Genomic DNA, 20,568 nt, shown 5'->3' with positions numbered 1-20,568 from the left:
TATGATGATTCAATACTGTGCTTCATTATTTTACATCATGTACATTCAGATGATTTATATTTCAATAAATGATTTATAATGTAAAAAAAAATCATGTTCTATTGCTCTTTGTGATTTTTAAGCATTGGACACCCAAACAAAAAATATATAGGAATAGGAAATTATTTCTGAGGCATTTTTCAATGCAGAATAAAGAAAAATAAAGTGATCAATTAAAAAAAATTGCTTACAGAGATATAACGTGCCATGAAGATGCAACGAAATAGATTCCCTACATCTGACTGTAATATTCTAATAAACCAATATAAATTGCAAAAGGAACAGAATTGCCTTTTGCCTAAATCAGTGTCATCATACGCACACAAACAAATATACACAAATAACCAACAATGGAAGAAATACCCTGATCCTCTCCTTGAAGTACTATACACAGATTTTTTACTGAGTAAAAGTATTAAAGTACACATGAAAGACAATTTCTGCATAAAAAATGTCACTGTGTGGTCAGCAGTTTAATATGAGACAAAGATATGTTATTTTTCATCTTTTGTTACAAAATCTCATTTTCAAAATGCATTTATTCAAAATGTAAATTCTAATTTATCTCAAGTGACCCCAACTGGTCATTGCTTTCATGCAAGCAACAGTGTGACAAAGAGGTGGAGACTTATTGTTACAACAGAACAAACTGTATTTATATACCTTTAATACGATGTTAATCTAAATATAAAGTGGAACTTCAAATATCTATTAATGTGAAATAACTGAATGAAGACAAATTCTACAAAGTAGAATAAAATGAAAATATTCATGTCAAGCACAAGTATTCCAAAATTGTACTTTAGCATAGTGTTTCAGCAAATTACTTAGTTGTGTCACTTCACATCACTCATATTTTATGTGCCAAAAAGAGGTTAATAAGATAACATAACCCCAAACATTGTCAATATACTGTGCAATCTAAGACACTGCCACAGGGGGGCAAAGATATCTCCTCATGAATCACCTTGTGAAATCGCCAACTAAACGTAAAAAGTATAAAGTATAAGGTCATACATGGTGCTGTTCTAGTTTATCATTGTCCGTGCTTTAGTGTCTGTTTGTGTGCTTCACTACTAAAAAAAAACAACAACAACAAAAAAACCCTTCAATTGCATTTGGAGACACTACAAGTGAGTATTAGCTGTCATTGACCGACCCTCCACAAGGGGGAGGTAGTATCAAGATAATGCTATATGCGTTCAGGAGGGCCTAAGGGGGATGGCAACATAATGCAGATCTGTCCTCTCTCCACCTCCTTACAATCAACCTTAGCTGTTGTAATGAGGATGTTGCTTGAGAAAGAGGCAGCTGTGCCAGCATCACTCCAAAGCCATGTGCACCTGTAGGCCATTAGAAATAGAGCCTTAAGCCTCCAGAGCTGCAATCTAAAGCCGTTTTCTGCCATAAAGCAATAACTAACGCAATAAATTAATTTGTGGTGAATTGCCAGCTATTTGCCGTTTGGGAATGGATTTTTTTTTTTTTTTTATCACTCTGGTTGTATTCTTTTATAACTTTACCACCATCTGCACTGCTATACACCGTTAACGGCAAAAGCAACTTTTCTGACTTATTTATTTGGGGCCTGTTTTCCCAGTTTTATTTTGAGTCTTCAGTTTGCTCAAGCTGTTGAACCCTGAAGGTGAACCTGTACTTGTACACAAAAGGGTCAATATCTGCTCAAACCCACAGCTGTAAAGGAGCTTATTCTGAAGAGTCTTGTTTTGATAAACCTCTAGTAAACATGCCCGCATGTAAAAATACTCCACATGCAGATTGTCTTATAACCAAAATGAACTAGCATTACTTTCAGTTTTTGTTTTGTTCTATTTGTAATTTTATTGGATTTACATTAGCACCAAAAAGCAAACCATTTGAAAAAACAAAATCTTTTCGGTGATGAAACTGAGAGAGTCAGTCAAAGGAAAACCTGTTTGTCTCTGTCAGCAGGCAGGTGCTTGCAAACAAAACAAGTATTTGTTACTAGCTTCTAAAAAGTTCAAGATAATATTTCTAAAGTTTTATTTTTATTTGCAATGGAAACTTTGTTCGAGTGGTGGAAAGATACTAGCCAACCCAACCCCCAATGATGATAACAAATGCTCCATTCAGACAACTTTGCCTGCCGTGAGACATGCAGACATGCATGCAAAGTGTTGTGGTGAACTTTGTGCAATAAAATAACAGAAAGAACGGCTGCATGAATACATTTTATTTCATGAAATATATCTGATCAAATTTTGGTCCTTGTTTGCATTCCTGAATTCAAAAACCTGTTTCAGTTAAAAGGAAATAAAATGCTCTTTTATCCAAGGGAGTCAGTATCTGCTGGCCTTCCATTGTGCAACAGTGCTTATGTTTTCCCATACACCATTGCAGAACTGCACAGTGAAAACAAGACTAATTCAATCCAAAAAGGAGATTGTGCCTTTAGCTACGACATTATACAAAGAACATTTTTTCATTAAGGTCAGTAAATTCAAAAGATGCCAATCACCCAGTTAGCTGGGCCGTTTCATGTGTACTAAAACAACATGAAGGAAGATACGTTCAAATGTGAGTGGAGTTTTAGCATGCTAGTAAGAACTTGAGATTTTCGTACCTTGCTCTAATTTCCTGAATGGCTTAGTGTGCATAGTATCTAGTTTTGACTTGTGTTACACTGAACTGATTACACCAAATTGTAAATTCACAATGCACTCGAACAATTTCAGAGAGGAAAATTTACACAGTGGTTACTGGACAATTATTTCTATTATTTCAAAGCAGGTGATGTGAAATAGCATCTACCACTTACCAACACCATACGGACCAGAGAGCACATGTAAGACAGCTTGACATAACCGATCTTGATCATTTGAAACAACCTTATATCTGCCTTATATTTATATTTGGAAATTGATCAACTATTTGAGATGTTTTGTGCCTAACAAGTTTACGGTTAATTGCACTTAACCTAAAACCACAACAGAAAGGGTAAAACAGTGTGGGTAAAAAACTGAGGAAACCTCATGCCCACAGCGTAAAGACTTCTTACACACAGCGTAGCTCTAAAGCGTAAAACAATGTAGCTTGCCATCACCAGTGTGTGACTGTGTGTGTGAATGCGTCAATGACTGAATGTAGTGTAAAGCGCTTTGGGGTCCTTAGGGATTAAGTAAAGCGCTATACAAATGCAGGCCATTTACCATTTATCCTGCTTTATCATCTGAATTACTATATATGAGAAAATAATTTACACAGTAAGCAAAATGATGCATTAAAGACAACTTCAAACTCAGGGGCTCATTGGGAAAATGTTTAGTGAGGCGATCAATCAACTGAGAACATTTTTTAAAGACGTTTATACAATCTCTCTTGGAACCACAGGAGAGCCATCACCAGGCAAAAGCCACAAGTCAATAATCACATGACTATTAAATTTCACTATTTCGCAACATAAAGTGCATATTTAAAAAACAACAACAACAAAACTTCGAAGTATAAAAACAAGCCCTAGAAATACAAGGTTACAAAATAAGGACTTCACCTTGATAAGGACAGAGGATTTGTCAAAAGATTACCAAAGTGAGTACATGTGTGTTAAGAAAGTGGGAGGGGGTCAGTGGTGTAATGTAAAACTATCTAAATATTTTTGAGCTATTTCACAATATGATAAATGCAAACCTCATGCCAGTGTTGAGAATTCACTGAAAAGAAAGTTAATGATGTGTTTTGACAATATATCTAATCCTATAGTTGCTGACATGTTTTGCTCTCGTGCAAAGCTGTCATTGGGTGAACCAATCAGTGAGCAGCGTGACACTGCTACACATTAGAAAGGAGAGCATATAAGACCCTGTCCAAGAGTCAACAGGTATTTTGGTAAATGTAACTTTTTCAATAGGTTTCATCTTTTTGTCAACTTGTAAAATTCGCCTCAGGTCACTAAAAATTAAGGTTTTGAAAAACTTCTTCTAGAAAAAAAAACAGATTTTGTCTTGCAATGTCAAAGGTGTGCATGCATTAAACACTTCATTAGGTGCACCTCACTGTTACTGGGTTGAACCCTCTTTTTTGCCTTCAGAACAGCCTCAGTTCTTTTTAGCATCGACTCAACAAGGTGCTGGAAAGATTCCTCAGAGATTTTGGTCCATATTGGCATGACATCATCACACATGGATTGAACTCAATGTCATGCTCAAGAAACCAGTTTGACATGATTTTTCTTTTATGACATGGCATGTTATCCTGTTGGAAGCAGCCATCAAAACATGGATACACTGTGGTCATAAAGTGACAGACATGGTCAGCAACAATCCTCAGGTAGACTGTGCTGTTTAAATGATGTAAAAGAAGGAGCCCAAAGTGTGCCAGGAAAATATCCCACATGCTATAACACCATCGCAACCAGCCTGAACCACAGATACAAAGTAGGATGGATTTCATGCTTTCACTTTCAAATTCTAACCCTACCCTCCAAATGCTGCAGCAGAAATCGTAACTCATCAGGCCAGGCAACCCTTTTAAAAATTTTCTATTGTCCCATTTTGGTGAGCTAGTGTGAGTTCTAACCTTAGAATTCAGCCTAGCTAACATTGGCACCTGGTGTAATCTTTTGCTGCTGTAGCCCATATGCTTCAAAGTTTGACGTGTTCTGCATTCAGAGATGCTCTTTTGCATGCATTGGCTGTAACCAATAGAGCCACTGTTGCCTTCTCACTAGCTTGAAGCAGTCTGGCTATTTCCCTGTGACCTCTGACATCTGACATGGTATTTTCAGAGAACTGCTGCTATTGTTATGAGCAGCAATGGTGCTAAATAGGAGTTGTTTGGGGAAAATCTCAGTAGATCAGCGCTTTCTGAAGTATTCAGACCAGCCTGTTTGGCACCAACAACTAAGCCACATAGTCGTGTAAATCACCCTTCTTCCCAATTCTCATGCTCAGTTAGAGCTTTAGCAGGTCATTTTTACCATGTCTAACAAACATTTGTACCATGTTTAACAAGCCTTAATGTTGTTATAAACCAAGATTTTACCACAAAATGAAGTGTTTTCTAAAGGTAGGCAAGTCCTCACAATGTGACTGTGTGAGTTTTATGTCCTAACAGATTGTACACACACACACGCACACACACCTGCAGTTAACGTTAAGCAAATCCAACTAACAAATGTGCTTATGTGAAAAGATAACTCTCTCGCCAAGGGGCGAGACAAAACAAAGACACACACTGTGTCAGTGCTTGCTTATTTATTAGGCGATTTTGCGCGCTGCTGACAAACTTCCCACTATATGCTTCATTCTTTAGAGCTACTCAAAACAGTCCAGTGAAACAGTCTCGTCGCTGTCTAAAGTGTCACAGCCGGTACACTTTTACCCACCTTAAGTGCAGAAAATAAAAATAAAACAAACACAGCTGTTTGGAAAGTTAGTGTGCAACAATATGCAGCAAATCAGATGACTCCAAGGATTCTGGTGTACCCTACCTTTCCACAATTCATTTCTCTGAGTTGCTAATGGAATGGTGAGTAACACATACGTCATAAACAAAGCACAACCCAATAACACTGTTCATCAACCAAATGCTTGGAGAACCAAACTGACACTTGATTGGATTTACAATGACAAATAAAGATTCTTTTAACAATATGGAAAGACTCAGCGAGACCTTACCAGATCATAAGTCATGAAAGAGATTGAGGGAAATTTAATTGTATAATGTTTTACTTTGCGAGAGTGAGAGAGAATCTGATTTTGATATATTTGGCTGCACGAGTGAGTGTGAGACAATTAGATTAGCAATCTCTTTGGTTTGTTTGATATGTAACATCAGTCTCCTTCGTGAAACTCGACGCCTTGTTGCCGTCTGTGCGGTCTCCATCCTGTGCTCCTCGGGGAAAACAGGTCCAGGAGCAGTTCAGGGTTTCGACAGATCTGCTGCGAGGCATATTTGTCTCTTGGCCGCTGTACATCCTCAAGGCTGGTGTCTCATTTCAAGCTTTTTCACTGAGGGGCCTGCCCTGCGTGTGCTTCCCAGGCTTTTTGTTTAACAGCAGAGCATCACTTCCAGATTAAAGCACCATCACCGTAAGAGATATCGCAATTGATTTATTATGCACAATAGGAGGGGAAAACAAACAGCAACTATGTTAAATACACAAACTGTACCTTTAGCCTAACCACCCAAAGACCCACACACATGCAGTAGGGTATATGCTGCAGTGATCTCTCGAATTTATAGCTGTAATGACTTTAGCCCTGTTTTTGAGAACTTGCTGTAAGCCAAGAAATCATGCAAACTCATGACTGTGTGGAGGGTTTGCTTTCAGGAATCATATGAGACAGCTCCAGGCTGAGACAGTACGGAAGTCCAAAATGCATTTTTATGATTTTCTTTTATATCTACTCTTACCAAGACAACTTTCATTTGGCCACATCTTGCTCCTAGACTTCTTTGTACAAGACAGTCAATTTAAATAAATATATTTATATTTTTTGGTCATAATGATCATTTGTCTGTTGTAATCTCTTGAGGTCAAAGTTAAAAATATAAACAAAATCTGTTCTCGTGCAGACCTTTATTTTGCCAATTTAAACAGTTACTTATTTGAGTTTTCTAGGTTTTTCAGATTAAATAGTTGTTTCATATTTTGTGTTTTATGACAAACTACAGATACGCTTTTTATAAACAGTTAGTCCCGTGATAATTTAGGTCAAATTCAAAAGCATGGGGTAGTCTGCGGTCAGAGGAGGGTCTGTCTGTGTGGTGTTTACATTTTCCTGCTGTTCATGCATGGGGTTTTCAATGAGTGCTCTTCAAAGACATGCACAGGTTGATTGGTGATAAGCTTGCTGATGTAACCCTAGTTGGATAGTTCAGGAGATCAATGAATTTAAACCTAAAGTTGTACTGGACAACTCTTTGCTTTGCCTGACAGTGACAGTGCCCAAAGGGTCTTTCAGACTTTCAGAACGCAAAAAGGCCCATGACATCTGCATCATACCCAGCCCCTGTATCTCAAAGGGAAGACTGTTTTTGTATTTATATATTTTTAACTAAACCCCCTCAATTTTATAGTGTTTGAATTGGAACACTGTGCCTCTTGTTTCCTCTGGGGAGATATGACCTGGATACAACAATGTTTACTCAAAGCAATTGTGGCTTGTTTTCCAGCTCTTGTTTGTGCATAAAACTGTTTTTGTGTGCCATAGTATCTTCAGTCCGTGTCTTTTCTCTGATGGGTCTGCTTGTCTTTGTGGAAATATTCACATGCTTGCGACCAAGCCAATGTAGTAGTCATGTGCTTACTGACTTGTGGCCTTGGCCTGGGGATGACACCCTTAGATTCATGTGATCGGTGACAGTGGGCTATGTGGGTTCTCTCTAGAAGCCTCAGGCTTAAATTGGGTTAAACATACTCTTTTCATATACCAGACTGATAGAAATAAACTCATGGAAGTCATCAAAGTGCATCTGTCTCCCAACACAACCGTGAGGCTAACTAACAGCGTGCATATTTCTCATGTGCCCGGTTCCCTGTTTTTTGCAGAGCACCGGCTGCAGTTTCATTGATTTGGCACAGACAACACTTGGAATTATTTTCTGAGTAGCTTTATGAGGCTTTTTTTTGTTTGTGTTTTGTTTTACAAAAAAGCAAAGAACACTTAACAAAAACATGTCTCTCAATTCCTGACAGGAGGATTACATTAACTTTCATAACTCGAATCCTGTCCCTCAGAATATCAAGTTAATTATGAAACAAAAACAGCTTGTGTTGCTAGTTAAACAAGAAATGTCCATATTTACTCGTATCTCTCACATCCTGTCAGGATACTAGTGCTCCCATGAGAGTTTCTGTCAAACTTTTGAGTTACACAAAGGCCTGAGAGCCTGACACACTACAATTTATAAAATACACGCAAACAGTAAAAGTATAAAAAGACAGACAAAGCATCATTTCACAACACGTGCAAAATAAAATAAAACTCTAAAATTAGGAAGAAGGCTATCTTCGGCTTTATTTTTTAGTTAATTAGATTTTCCCTCGTTTACTTTCACTGTTGTCGGGGCAGTCACACAACTTTGGCTGGAAGAAAATGCAGCAGGTTGCACATTCTCTGTTTCAGCTGCTGAATAAATTGCTTTGAGAATTGTTACATTGTTTTTGCAGTCAGTGTTTTATTGCTCATACCATGTGTAATTTAGAAACAGAACCGTATTTATTAACAAAACAAACACCAAGGTGCTGCAGTCATCCAAAGCAATCATAATTGTTCAGCTACAGTGGAAATCTCCATGAAATTATTCGGACTTCTTTTGCTTCAGTCAAGGGTCAGCAGGGGGTTAATATATAAAATGGAATTAATGTATTCATGCTTTCTACAAATCATTTCATTGTGATCTATCATGTTACATTTCTCAGACCTTGAAATGAGATTTGAGGGATTTAGAATGATGAATGAAAGAAAAATTAGTTTGTGAATATACTCACAACTTTTCATAGATCTACCTTAAGACAATATGTACTGGGAATACACTGGTAAATAAGAATACAGAAACAAAAAACTATAGATAATTCATTCTTAACAAAAAAACTCTCACTATCCATTTTAAAATTTCCTACAACAATGAAATCCAGCGAAAAGGCCATCAGTTAATTTTACATCCTTAAACTACCCTGTAATACGAATCAAAGTATTCTTAAATAAGTACCATAAATAATTTTATGTCAGAATTTTTCCTATTTTCTTCTCTCCTAAAAATTTTAACTGCAGTAACACTTTCTCTATATTTTTAAATAAGTCCCTTAGTAAAGTATTATATATTCTAAATAGTGATTCTGATCTCTAGAGCCTCATTTAAGCTTCATCTGTGCAAGTGTTATTAAACTGATAATCAAGAAAATCAAATCTGAAAAACCACATCCCAGAGCCAGCAAGAACACACTTTTATGAAAATCGACAGTGAACCTTTGTTGCAATAACTTGCAGTTGTTAGTCACAGATAGAGAGCCAAAATGGAAACCTCTGTGGATAATTACTATGTTGATAAAACTTGGATATTACAAGATACGAGCGTGGGATTTTAACATATATCATATGAAAATAAGATGTTGTAATAGATAGATAGATAGATAGATAGATAGATAGATAGATAGATAGATATATGTGTACACATCTATGTGTACACATCTCGTCTACAAGTTGCTTGAAGCACGGATATTTCCAATCAGCTGAGCAGCCTTGGTGGTGGAATAGACTATGGAGAAATTACTCCACGTTCCACATCTTGATTATCAGCCCTTCCAATCACAACAAAATCTTCTGTTTCCATGTAAAAACTTCGATTGCTTCAAAGGATCATTCTGAACACATGCTTCAAAACACTTAACACCAATTTAGCAGTGTGAGATCATGAGACACAATCCAATAAAATAACGATCATAATCTCTAATGAAGAAAAGAGTGTTATCTTTTATAATATTATGTTGGTGAGCAAGACGACAACTTTCTTTTTTTTGTTTCAAAATGTTAATGTGAAAGGAATTGTATTACAGCTTCTTGGTTCAGCACATCCAGTGAGTCAGCTGTAGCTCTGTGTATGTACAGGTTAGAACAAACTATATAAAAGCTGGGCATAGCTGACATAGATGAGAAAATGACCCCACTTGCTTGCCAAACTCAGTAAACATTCCTGGTGACTTAATGGTTTCAAATGCTAGCTTTAAGCCTTTTTTTATTGAACATTGTATCCATTTTGTAAATATTGCAGATGATTGCATTACCTCTGGGCCTCAGCACTAGAAATGGATGGTCTACTATGGGTCGTTCTTTGAAGGCAAAAGCCTGTATTTCAAAGCTGGTGTTGCGGTGCAGATATCAGCCAAAATTCATGTTTCCATCCTTCTTTGTTGTTTACAAATGCAAATAGATTTAAAAAGCATAAACCAAATAACAAAACAAAATCGACATCAGAAGACAGTCAATAGATTCACCAGATGGAATCCATCATTTGTTCTCGACAAAAGCTGTTTATCCTGATGAAATCAAAGCCTGCCCAAATGTGTTTGGTCAATTTAACCTGGGTTAGAAACAGTAACAGCAAATACCAATAGGCTTTTCTGCTGCTTTAACATATTTACATGTAGATATCTGTCTCTAGACAATTTCTCTCCACACAACTCAGATACAGACTTGACTGGGAAATAAACACCATAATCTGCCGTGGTTGTGTGTGACAGTGCTGCTTGTTTGTGATTAGGTTCCAGCTCACTACTACATAAAAAGGAGGAAGCTGGTAAGTAAATACACAGCAGCTGTGCCAATCAGCTCTAGCTGGCACTGCTCCCTAAATGATCTTGTCCCACAACTCCACCCGCAGATAAGCAAAAAACCACACCCTACTGCTAAAGGACCCCAGTGGAGTGTTTATACACTGCGAGTTTATCTTTATCTGTTTCAGTATTGTATTTTTGATGCTTAAGTTTGTGTTAGTTATATGCTCAAACTTGCAACGTATGCTACTGATTAAACATCAGAGAGAGGAAAACAGAAGAGAGGATTAAAACAAACAGAGGAGGGGGAATTATCAATTTTATTTATTGTCCTTTGTATTTGAGGCAGATGTGTATGAACCAGTCATGCACTAAGAAACACACTTGTGCTGGTCAATTGTCCATGAATAAACCCCGAGTTTATCATTTATTTTTGTCTGTGTTCTGTTGTTCTTGGGCTTCCAGATATAATCAAGTTCTGCAAACCCAAACTCTGGTCCTGGCTGTGTATTAATAACTATTGTGCTGGATGCACAGACGGACAGATCCTGCATTTCAAAACCCAGGTTGTCGAGTCTGCATTCTCTGGCTGTGTTATTATTGGTATAAGTCAATGAGGCCTGTAAGGAATACTGTAGGAATTTCTGCTAAAGCTGAATCTCACAGGCCTTTTTTTCACCTATCATCTGAAAAGATTTTAAACAAAAGCAAAAGGCTGGGGGGAAAAACTAACAGATTTTCTTCAATGTAATTCAAGGAAACTTGAGTAAAGTATCATACTAACCTTGGTGGAATACATAAAGCTGTCTTTTTTCTCAAAGTTGGAATAGCAAATTGCATCTAGATCATAAATATGTCTAAAGTCTGGAAACAAATAGCCCACTCTCGCTCACTGGGAAACATTTTTTTAATGTCTACAAAGTGATACATAAGCGTCAGCTGCACCTCCCCGCACAATATTAAAATATAGCTGTGTTCAACCTGCTACTTCCTCTATTGTGACTCACAGACATTCACTGCAGTCTGTTAGTATCATGTTGATAGGTTTATGGCCTATAACAAACACAGCATTATATTTGGAAACGATTGCAACAAGTTCATGTGATACATATAAAATTGAAGGAAGGGCAAAGTTGACAATTCCCACCGTGGGGTACTAGAAGTGATAACTGCTCATTTTTCATTCTGTGCTCTTTTAAAAAGCAACAGTCCTGGGAAACATGAGCTGTCTACAAAGGTAATCGCAAGAAAAATAAAACTAGAGTTTTAACAGTATTTAATTTGTTGGATATTCTGTGCAAAGGAATAGCAACATCCTAAAAAAGCGCTCCCTATTATTCTTCCCTATCTTTGTTTTGTTACTATCTTGTAATTGTTAGTTTTGACTGCTGTCACTGTTTTACAAAACTACAGAGGTTGACGCTGATAAACACTGAAAGTTTAATAGTCGTTTATTTGTTCCAGATTTTTACAGAAAAGATCCTGAAATGCTTCTAAAAACAAATTTCCAAGAATGGTTTCTGGTTCAGATGGTGGCCAAGAGTCCATCACATCTTGAGGTAAAATCATTCAAAGTCGTGGTCAGTATTGTCTCTTGTTTTTTACTCCCAAGCACACTCCTATCATCTTACTTAGTCTCCCGATGTCAATTTCTTTGTTTTTTTCAAACATTGTGTGCACAAAATGTTTAATTTCCAGTGCGTTTGTTTTTCTTCTGTGTTTGTGTATGTGTGTCAGTGTTTTTCTCTGAATGCCTTATGTTAGCCAGGATGTGCCTGTTCTATAACAAAACACTTCCCTGTTTATTTCTGCCCTAAAGTCAAATCATATGACCACTTCGACAACCCAAGTGCCCGCAAACTGACCTTCTGGTCAGCCCAAATGCCCTGTTGTTTGCCAGTGTGCCAGTCTGTAGGAATCAGGGAAAAAACATCTATTTCAATACTTAATCCTGTACACCACGGAAATGCTGCTTTTCTTTTGTTTTGCTTCTGCCTCCAAAGGAGAGTTGACATAGCAGTTTTTAAAGTATTAACTTCACAACTCTGTTTATACACTGTACTAAACATGGATGTAGCAAGGTGGGATGTCACACATTAGAGTTATGGCTTTCAAGGGGCAGCTTGCTTTCTCATTTCTAGACCAGTAAATTTTAAATAGGGAGTTGAGGGTGTCGGTTGCTTCACGTTGCTTGTCAAATAGAAATGTCAACTCGTTACACCCGGTGACTGCAGAAACAAATCCTTTATAAAGTCGTCTATTACACCCACGATCCACGTTCAGCGTGACACTGCTTTCATTCTAACCAGTAACCACTTAGGAGAAGATTACATTTTCATAGCCACTTTCCCCACCTCTGACAGTTCATAAATAAAACTGTTTGCAGGTCAGGGGCTTCAGTGAAGACTGCTGCAAGACAAGGAACTACACAAAATCTCTGTGTGCAACTTTTATTTCAATGTTATTTTTATAGGACCAAATGTCCTCAGTATTCTTCATATTATAAGTTTCAAGTTGATTTATTTATATAGCACTTTTAAAAACAACAGTTGTTGACCAAAGTACTGAACAATAAAATAGTGAAAGCAGAAGACATATAAGGTAAAGATCTTACAATAATACAGAGATAGCCCCAATAACAAACACATATGAGCATGCACTTGGTGACTGTGGGAGAGAAAAACTCCCTTTTAACAGGTAGAAACCTCCAGCAGAACCAGGCTCAGGGAGGAGCAGCCAGGGGACATGCTAAAATAAATTACAATGCTCCTGTTCATAATGAATATAACTTGCTAGATAAAAATAAAATAACTGATTAAATAAATACTTCTTGATAAAGACTAATAAATCTGTCACTTCATCACCCACTTTGATCTCACAAAACTTATGTGAGGGTAATCTATCAATATTCTTGTTCTTGTACTGGGTTCAGACCTGACACTACAACTTTTAAAGTGAAACACAGAGACTTCTTCATCCTCTCTACATTAATTTTGACTTTCTGTACAAACCTAAAAGGGTTTTTCGTTATATTACCCGCATTCTGTACTGGGCTGTGGACATTTGTATGGGAACCAAGAAACACTGCAAAGGTTGGTTAAGCTCTGCAAGCTCTTCTGATACTGTGTGTGTTTGCAGCTTTATACATGACGCAAAGTGATGCAGGTTCCAATTACGTTTAAAGCATTTTATGATTCCTGAGAAACATATTTAACGTTTTATATAGCTTCTAAAACACATGGGAAATATTTGTTTGGCCATTGATTACAGTCATCCATTTAAAGCGAGCTCAGTTCGCAATCTTTTCGAGAAAAACGTTGAAAGTTCACTAGTCTAAAAGACATAAAACTCTCTTTTATACTAGTGAGCTTTTAACGTTTTTCTCTTGTTCAAACAACTAGCAAATTATGGGTCTTTACCTTACAACATTGAGGCCTTGAGGGAACTGTTGTTGCGATTTGGTGCTAAATAAATTGAATTTCGTGTGGATTGAAGTGAACATCCGTAGTTAGTGCTACAGTACAGCTAGCCTGGGGGCTAAAGCCAGCTGAAGCTGCTCCACTAACCCATCAGCTCTCATCCACGAGGGCTGCAGATAGCATGGCCGGTGGCATGGCAACATATTTGTACTGGCAACTGCTGTCGTATATTAATAAAATAAGAATAATATGTTTTGCTGGCTAGCGTTTCTGGTGATAGCTTGCAAGGACAGCATTATTGTAATGTCTGGTCAGCATGTCCCACACATTTGTAACACTAACAGCAGGTTGCTTTTCATCACCTAAAACATATGAATTAAGTAAACAGAGCATTTGTTTTCAGTGTTTAGGAGAATTCTGTCAAGCCTCCCTCTGGAAGCTAAAGGTATTATCACCATAGACTTTACATAAGATCCAGACATCAAACATTTATTTTATGACAGCTCAGCGTTACAGTTGACCATTATCAGCTTAGGCTGAAACCATGATTTTCTTGTCCTGCCGTCATGTCTGGGTCAATGACTCCAAAAAAGATGGAGGACCCGCTGTACACAATTAAAACTAAGGTTTCCCACTTAAGTGATGCCATCTTGCTCTTTTGGAGCTAGTGTGCACAGTAGTGATACGGGAAGGAGTTGCTGTATCAAACACACACCCATTTGACTCAACCACTGCAACCTGGCTCCTTCTACTGTTAGTGATTAACTAATTTAGCAGTTACCAAAGGCATAAAATGTGTTCGTACCTTTTGGTTAGCAATTTTACCCACCTGTGCACCTGTGCTGTTTTTATTAAGTCAACATGTTTCAATGCATATTTAGTTTTATAATGGTCATTTTATACAATGAAATAGCATCAACCAAATATTCCACAGAGGCCCAGAGTGACAGTAAATATCAGAATCATCTGGATAGTATGCCTTGCCTTGTCAGATTTTAGCATTAGACTACATCATGAATCAAATCATTTTGAAATTTAAAACATTTTTACAGGCATTATATGCTCACAAAACACTCTACAGCCTAGTAATGTGGAAACAGAAAAATTTAATAAAACATGACCTTTAAAAATGCATGAGTAGAAGGTTTCATTTATCCAGCAAATAGGACCTGAAACCTGCATTACCATAAATAGTTATATTCACCCACGGGGAACAGTATGGGAATAAGGGAGGCTGCTGGGCTCAACCTGGGAGGAACCTCTTTCCTTCTTTCATTACACACTTCCTGCGCCAGATGTCCTGTTGATCCACTAAGACAGAAGACATATCAGAAACATCAGGAGGACCAATGCATATCCCAGGGATCAAACAGGACTTACAATCTTCACCAGCAGTTCCCTCAGATGAAAATCATCTTCTTCAGACCCCCACCGTAGGCTGATAAGACTGGCCAAAGCTCAGTATTATAAACAGTGTGATGAAACCTTTGTTTTGTACAGTGTTAGAAGTGCTGCACATCAACCTAAGATAAAGTGCAAAAGCTCTGCACAGTTTTTGAAGCATAAAGATGTAGAAAATGATGTTTAAAAGATATATGCATACATATATAAATGCCAAACTGACTTACGGTTTATATTCTTGAATGTAAAGAGCAGCATGCCAGCAAGATAAGCAGGATAAAATATGTAATGATGCCAATTACATGGATATTCAGTCTCTACTGACTTGTCTTTAACACACTTCTTCAGTAAACCAGCTGCAGGTTTCTCTGACTACACACAATGTGGTAGTTGAGCTTTTGTACTTGTTGGACCAGTTGTTAATTTGCACCAGGTCTTCTCTTGCTTATTTCAATTGCTCCCTTTAGTAGTCATCACAACGACCCCAATCCATTGTGGCAATCTTACTGATGATCTGCATGTTTAATTTGTAAATGACTTTATGCCGTGTGCCCTTCATGATGCAACAATTCCCATTTATCTTGAAACTGGCACTAGGCGTACACTGGCTTATGCCTCCCTGTGGCTTGGTGATTAATTCACTCTGAATATTAAGAAAAGGGTTTGAAAATCTTTTCTTTAGCCTGCTGCTAAGCACGCATTTTTCACTCTACAGACAAAATTTTATCAGCAAATTGAAGCAAAATGTATCTTCTTTCAAACGATCTCTTTGTCAAACCCAGCAGACTTGAACTGTTTTCTCTGTAGGCTTCAGAATGAGAGGAGTGTCATTAACTAGCTCATCGATACCAGTTATATTTAATCAATGACCTTTGAAGAAAAGCGTAAACTACCTCACTCCTATCATCACATCTCACATGTTTAACACTAGAAACAGAAAATACACAGATGTGTAAACTTCTTCTGTTTTGTTTTGGTTTTAAGGTTGGTGGACACTAGCACACGATTTCTGTCTCTCTAACCATCTGTGTCAGTGTGACTGTAACTTTGAGCATGCAGTATGGTTAACAAAAACACAAGTATTTTTAGTGCTCAGGTCTTTCTGCAGTTTAAAAGCAAATGATCACCTTTAAGTACTTAGTGGCTCCATGCTGTGGTGGATAAGATATTCACCTTACATTCAAAAGGCCCCATGTCCAATTCCATAGTAGGTAGTGTTCTCTTGAACCCCTTTTCCCTCTGATATTTCCAAGCATCAATAAAGGAATTGCTCATTTCTTAGAAATACAATTTTGATTCCTGGGACCGTCTGGGAGCAGTTACTAACTATGCTGATGTCGGTCAATGGTAACTGCCAGTGCGGTGTGTGTTTGTTTGGTATCCTGATGCGAACAGGAATTCCCAGGAAATAAATTGTTTCATCAGCCTTGTACTGACGTTGAAGTCAGTTTGTCTCTCTGAGAAAACTCATTTTATATTGTCAATTAAATCCCCACCCATTACAGTTATTAAAATAAAAGTAATTGTGTAGCATACTTAGAAAACAGGTTGCCTAATACATGAACATAAAAAGAAAATAGCACCAACAAGTACTTACCCACTGGTGCTCTTTTATACAGAAGTTTTTCAGCTTTTGGTTTCTCTTTTGTTTAAAAGATTTTACTTTGTGCAGTCCTTTTTGTTCTGCTCATTATAAAACACGTCTGAGCAAATTACAGCACCTCCATCTGGGTATGGATTTGTCTTTTTTCAGCTTTCTGTACTTCCAGGACAGTGTATCTCATTACAAGGCCGATGAAACATTTCATGGAACCACATATGTCCTCTGTCATACAAATATTTCCTGTTGTATAACCATATTCAGCTTTGCGTTAATCACAAGATATAGGGTGCTATCATCCAACAACCAATATGTGGCAGCAGATTCAACACTGCATTTATGGCTATGGAGGAATTACTATTAGAACCCCTAAAAAATAATTTGATGTGATTTTAATTATTCTCTTTTCCCAGAAGATTTGGGGATTTAGGGTTGTGACTCTATGCAAGTCACTTATTAAGATTCACTCTTTGCTAAATTACAGGTCTTTTTGACAAGCTTTGACAACTCAGAACTGGGGAAAAAAAGTTTTCCAGCATTCCTTCTTGTTTCAAAAACTGAAACAATCTGTTACTGCTGTTTGATTTTTGATGTTCAACAGAAACCATGAGAACTTTTTCTATCTTTCGCATGCACACATACACATTCACATACCAATTAGCACGACCCTTGAAGACCTAAGGCATGAATCAAGGGGCCACTAACAAAGGCTTTTATTGTGAAAGAGCAGTATCTCTCTCTTTCTCTTTCACTCTTTGTCTCTCTTGCTCTCTCTCCCTTTCTTTCTCTCTATCTTGTTACTGGAAACATTTCAGGAGACGCACAAGCCTTTTCAAAAACACACATACATTGTACTCAGTGTACATCTGTTTTCTCTTAGCAGGAAATAAATTTTGTTGTTCTGCAGCTTCATGAAAGTGTTTCACATTTTTTTTATAATCTCATAGTTCCAAGAAGAAAAAGGACAGTAAATTATAGGCATAAGCAATATATATGTCACATCACCTAATGTCAACTCATCAACTGAATTTTTTTCAACACTAAAACACAGTAATTACAGGTCACAGAGTAAGAGATTAGAAATATGCAAATGACAGAAAGTTGGCATCTCCCAGTGCTGGTTGTAGTGAAGACACACCTGGCCTGAAGCACAGCTGTGAAAGAGACTTTAGGACTTGAAAGCATTTCTGTAAAAGCACAGGCAGCAGTTACTGGGCTGATAAGAAAATAACTAGAGAAACGAGGTGGACCAGTTACCCAAGCGTACATCTCAATCTGCTCTTTCATTTGATCGGCTCTGGTTCTTACACGACATATGGTATCTCTGCGAGATCAGCCTATTTTAGTTTAGCGCTTCAACATATCTTGGTGCAGCTCATGTATGGGGATGAAAAACAAAATGGAAAAAGTGCTTGTGATGAAAGATACATGCTTTGCATGCTATTTCCATTTTTTCAGTTTTATATATGTTGCAATTTAAATTTTCTTGAACTAGAACTTGAATTACTACTAATATTTAAAGTACTAGTTGTACTAGTACACATTGCCTGCCCATTTTGTACACTATTCTTATAAACAAGAAACAAAGAGCTTTTGTTCTGGTATCAGATTCTTTGGTACTGAGCTGATGGCTCCTAAGGGGTTGTTGACTGAATCACATGCACAAGTTCTTACAAGCCTCAGTATCCTGACCAAAACCCCTCTCCCATCATAATCTTTTAATCTGTGTATTTCCACAAGTTTAAATGTGCCTGCATACATCTTTATTTCACTAGTCACTCTCAGTGAAGTGTTGGAAGCAATTATGGTTTGGCTCAAAACTGTGTTCTTGGCCCAGGGTGATCGGGAGTCCAAAATATTAATCAGCATGAAAACAAGTGTCAGGTTCCTACTTCCTTCTCCATCCCAGTGTTTTCTCCTGCTCTTCTGTACCGTGTTCATAACAGGAAATGTTTAGGGGAGAAAGACAGTAAAAACCTTGTTCTGGAAGTTTAGAGGGGATGCCTCCTGGACATGAAATAGTCAAAACATTCTAATATTACAATCATGGTTTTGTGGGTGGAAATTGTGTTCTGGCTACAGAAGAAAAACAAAGGTTTGTTCATAGACTCTTTCAGAGCATGTTCCATTTTCTATATTTATGACATATTGGGCAACAACTTTTTGCTTTTTTATATTCATTTTTTGCAAATATATTAAAAAGCTTGTTGTTTGTGTGTTTCATTGCATTGACTTAACTCATTAATCTTAATTCTTTGCTGCATCAGTAGTGTTGGCACTGTGACTCTCAGAAGATTCTTTAATTCATTATCTTCAATACCCAAGCTGCGATACAGTCTAGTCATTTCCTCGACCACAAGGTGAATGAATGAGATGTAATTTTCAATTAAACATACAAAGAATATGGTGGATTTGACAACAAGTTGTCGTGTTTCACATGCTAATGAGACAATTTGGGTTTTTTATTTTTCGTAATCCTAACACGTATACAATATGGAAAAATTGCTGTGTGGTAACTGAATGATCTTTCACAGGAGCTAATGTTTCGAGCAAGTTAAATTAGAGATTTGGTTTCAATGTGTTAGCTATTTGAGCCTTAGAGCGAGGTCCGTGATACTCTTTTTTTAAGAATTGATTGGAGAGGCTTTTAAATGTCAGAAGATTCAGGATGAAATTCGTTTCTTTTTTATGTTGTTAAAATATTAATATGACAAATATGTTTTTTCAGACACATAGAGCTTGTTTGAAACTGTGTGATAGTTGCTGCACTGTACACAGATGAAAAACAGGAGCACTTGTGCATGTTGAGTCCTTCTTATCAGTTAAAATAATGTGCCGCAGCAGAGTATTTGCAGGTTTTATTTGCCTGTCATTTTGACATGCGGTGATTTTGTGGTTCAAGCATATACTCTATAAGTAAACACGCAACTGCATCAAATACATATTTACAGATGTCCTTCACCACTATGAACACATCCTGGTTTAGTTATAAATACATTCTACACACCAATGTTGTTTAAATGATGCACTGAGTGAGCCAAAGTATATATGTTCATCAACGGAAAGCTAACTTAATCCCTATTTTTTTGGCATTAGTAATTACCTGCTTGCTTAGCAAACATATCCGATTTCATGGCACTATTTTCAAAGAGCTGGCAGTGCCATTTATGGCCTGAGCTTGGTTGTGCAGGTTCACTAGATCTGATATAAATCTAACCAAGGGTTTAGTTTGTGTGTGTTGGGGGTTATTTGAATGTTGCAGCCCTATTTTGCTTTTATGAAGCAGTGCAACTGGAAATGCAAAGTCTAATTATGGAAATTATAGTTTAAAAACTAAACATTGGCTTTCTTTAATTTTCATGGGATTTTTAGCCAGATCTGTTAGTCTGATGCTCAAATACTAAATATGACAGAGGGAAGAACTGAAATCTTTGTTTAATAAGGTGAAGAAAAATGAAAATTTTGCATTCATTTCAATTGAATATACTATTTTCACATTTTGCAGGAAGGAAAAGAACCCCATTTTTCCTACTGGCCAAAATGTATGTTCTATGCCTATTTGACGTGAACACGATGACAGATAAGGTGCGTTATGAATGAATAATTAACTCACAGAGTAAACTTAATCAACTTAATGAGGACGGTATCGTGGTTTATTGCAACAGTTGCTTTTAGCTAAAATCGCGCTGCCACGTGCTTTCAAATACGGACAGTCAGAAAGCAATGGATGTGACAGGCAATGGAAAACTAGACTACATTAGTGTGTGTGTGTGTGTGTGTGTGTGTGTGTGTGTGTGTGTGTGTGTGTGTGTGTGTGTGTGTGTGTGTGTGAGAGAGAGAGAGAGAGAGAG

General features: G+C 37.3%; 1 long non-coding RNA gene across 1 annotated transcript in view; it reads right to left on the bottom strand.

Moving 5' to 3' along the window:
- Nucleotides 1–13,218: 13,218 nt before the first annotated feature.
- The window catches only part of LOC120738736, a 21,650-nt gene continuing 14,300 nt past the window's right edge, over nt 13,219–20,568 (bottom strand). The window contains exons 2-3 of the long non-coding RNA XR_005697046.1: nt 20,411–20,413; nt 13,219–13,231 (exon numbers count right to left, since the gene is read on the bottom strand). This is a non-coding gene — a long non-coding RNA (uncharacterized LOC120738736). The remainder of the gene's footprint in view (nt 13,232–20,410; nt 20,414–20,568) is intronic.

The sequence above is a fragment of the Simochromis diagramma genome, unplaced genomic scaffold (assembly GCF_900408965.1).
Source record: "Simochromis diagramma unplaced genomic scaffold, fSimDia1.1 OVJJ01000026.1, whole genome shotgun sequence".
In the NCBI taxonomy this organism is placed as follows: Eukaryota; Metazoa; Chordata; class Actinopteri; order Cichliformes; family Cichlidae; genus Simochromis; species Simochromis diagramma.
The sequence above is the reverse complement of the archived record's forward strand: the minus strand, read 5'-3'. Positions and strand labels throughout refer to the sequence as shown.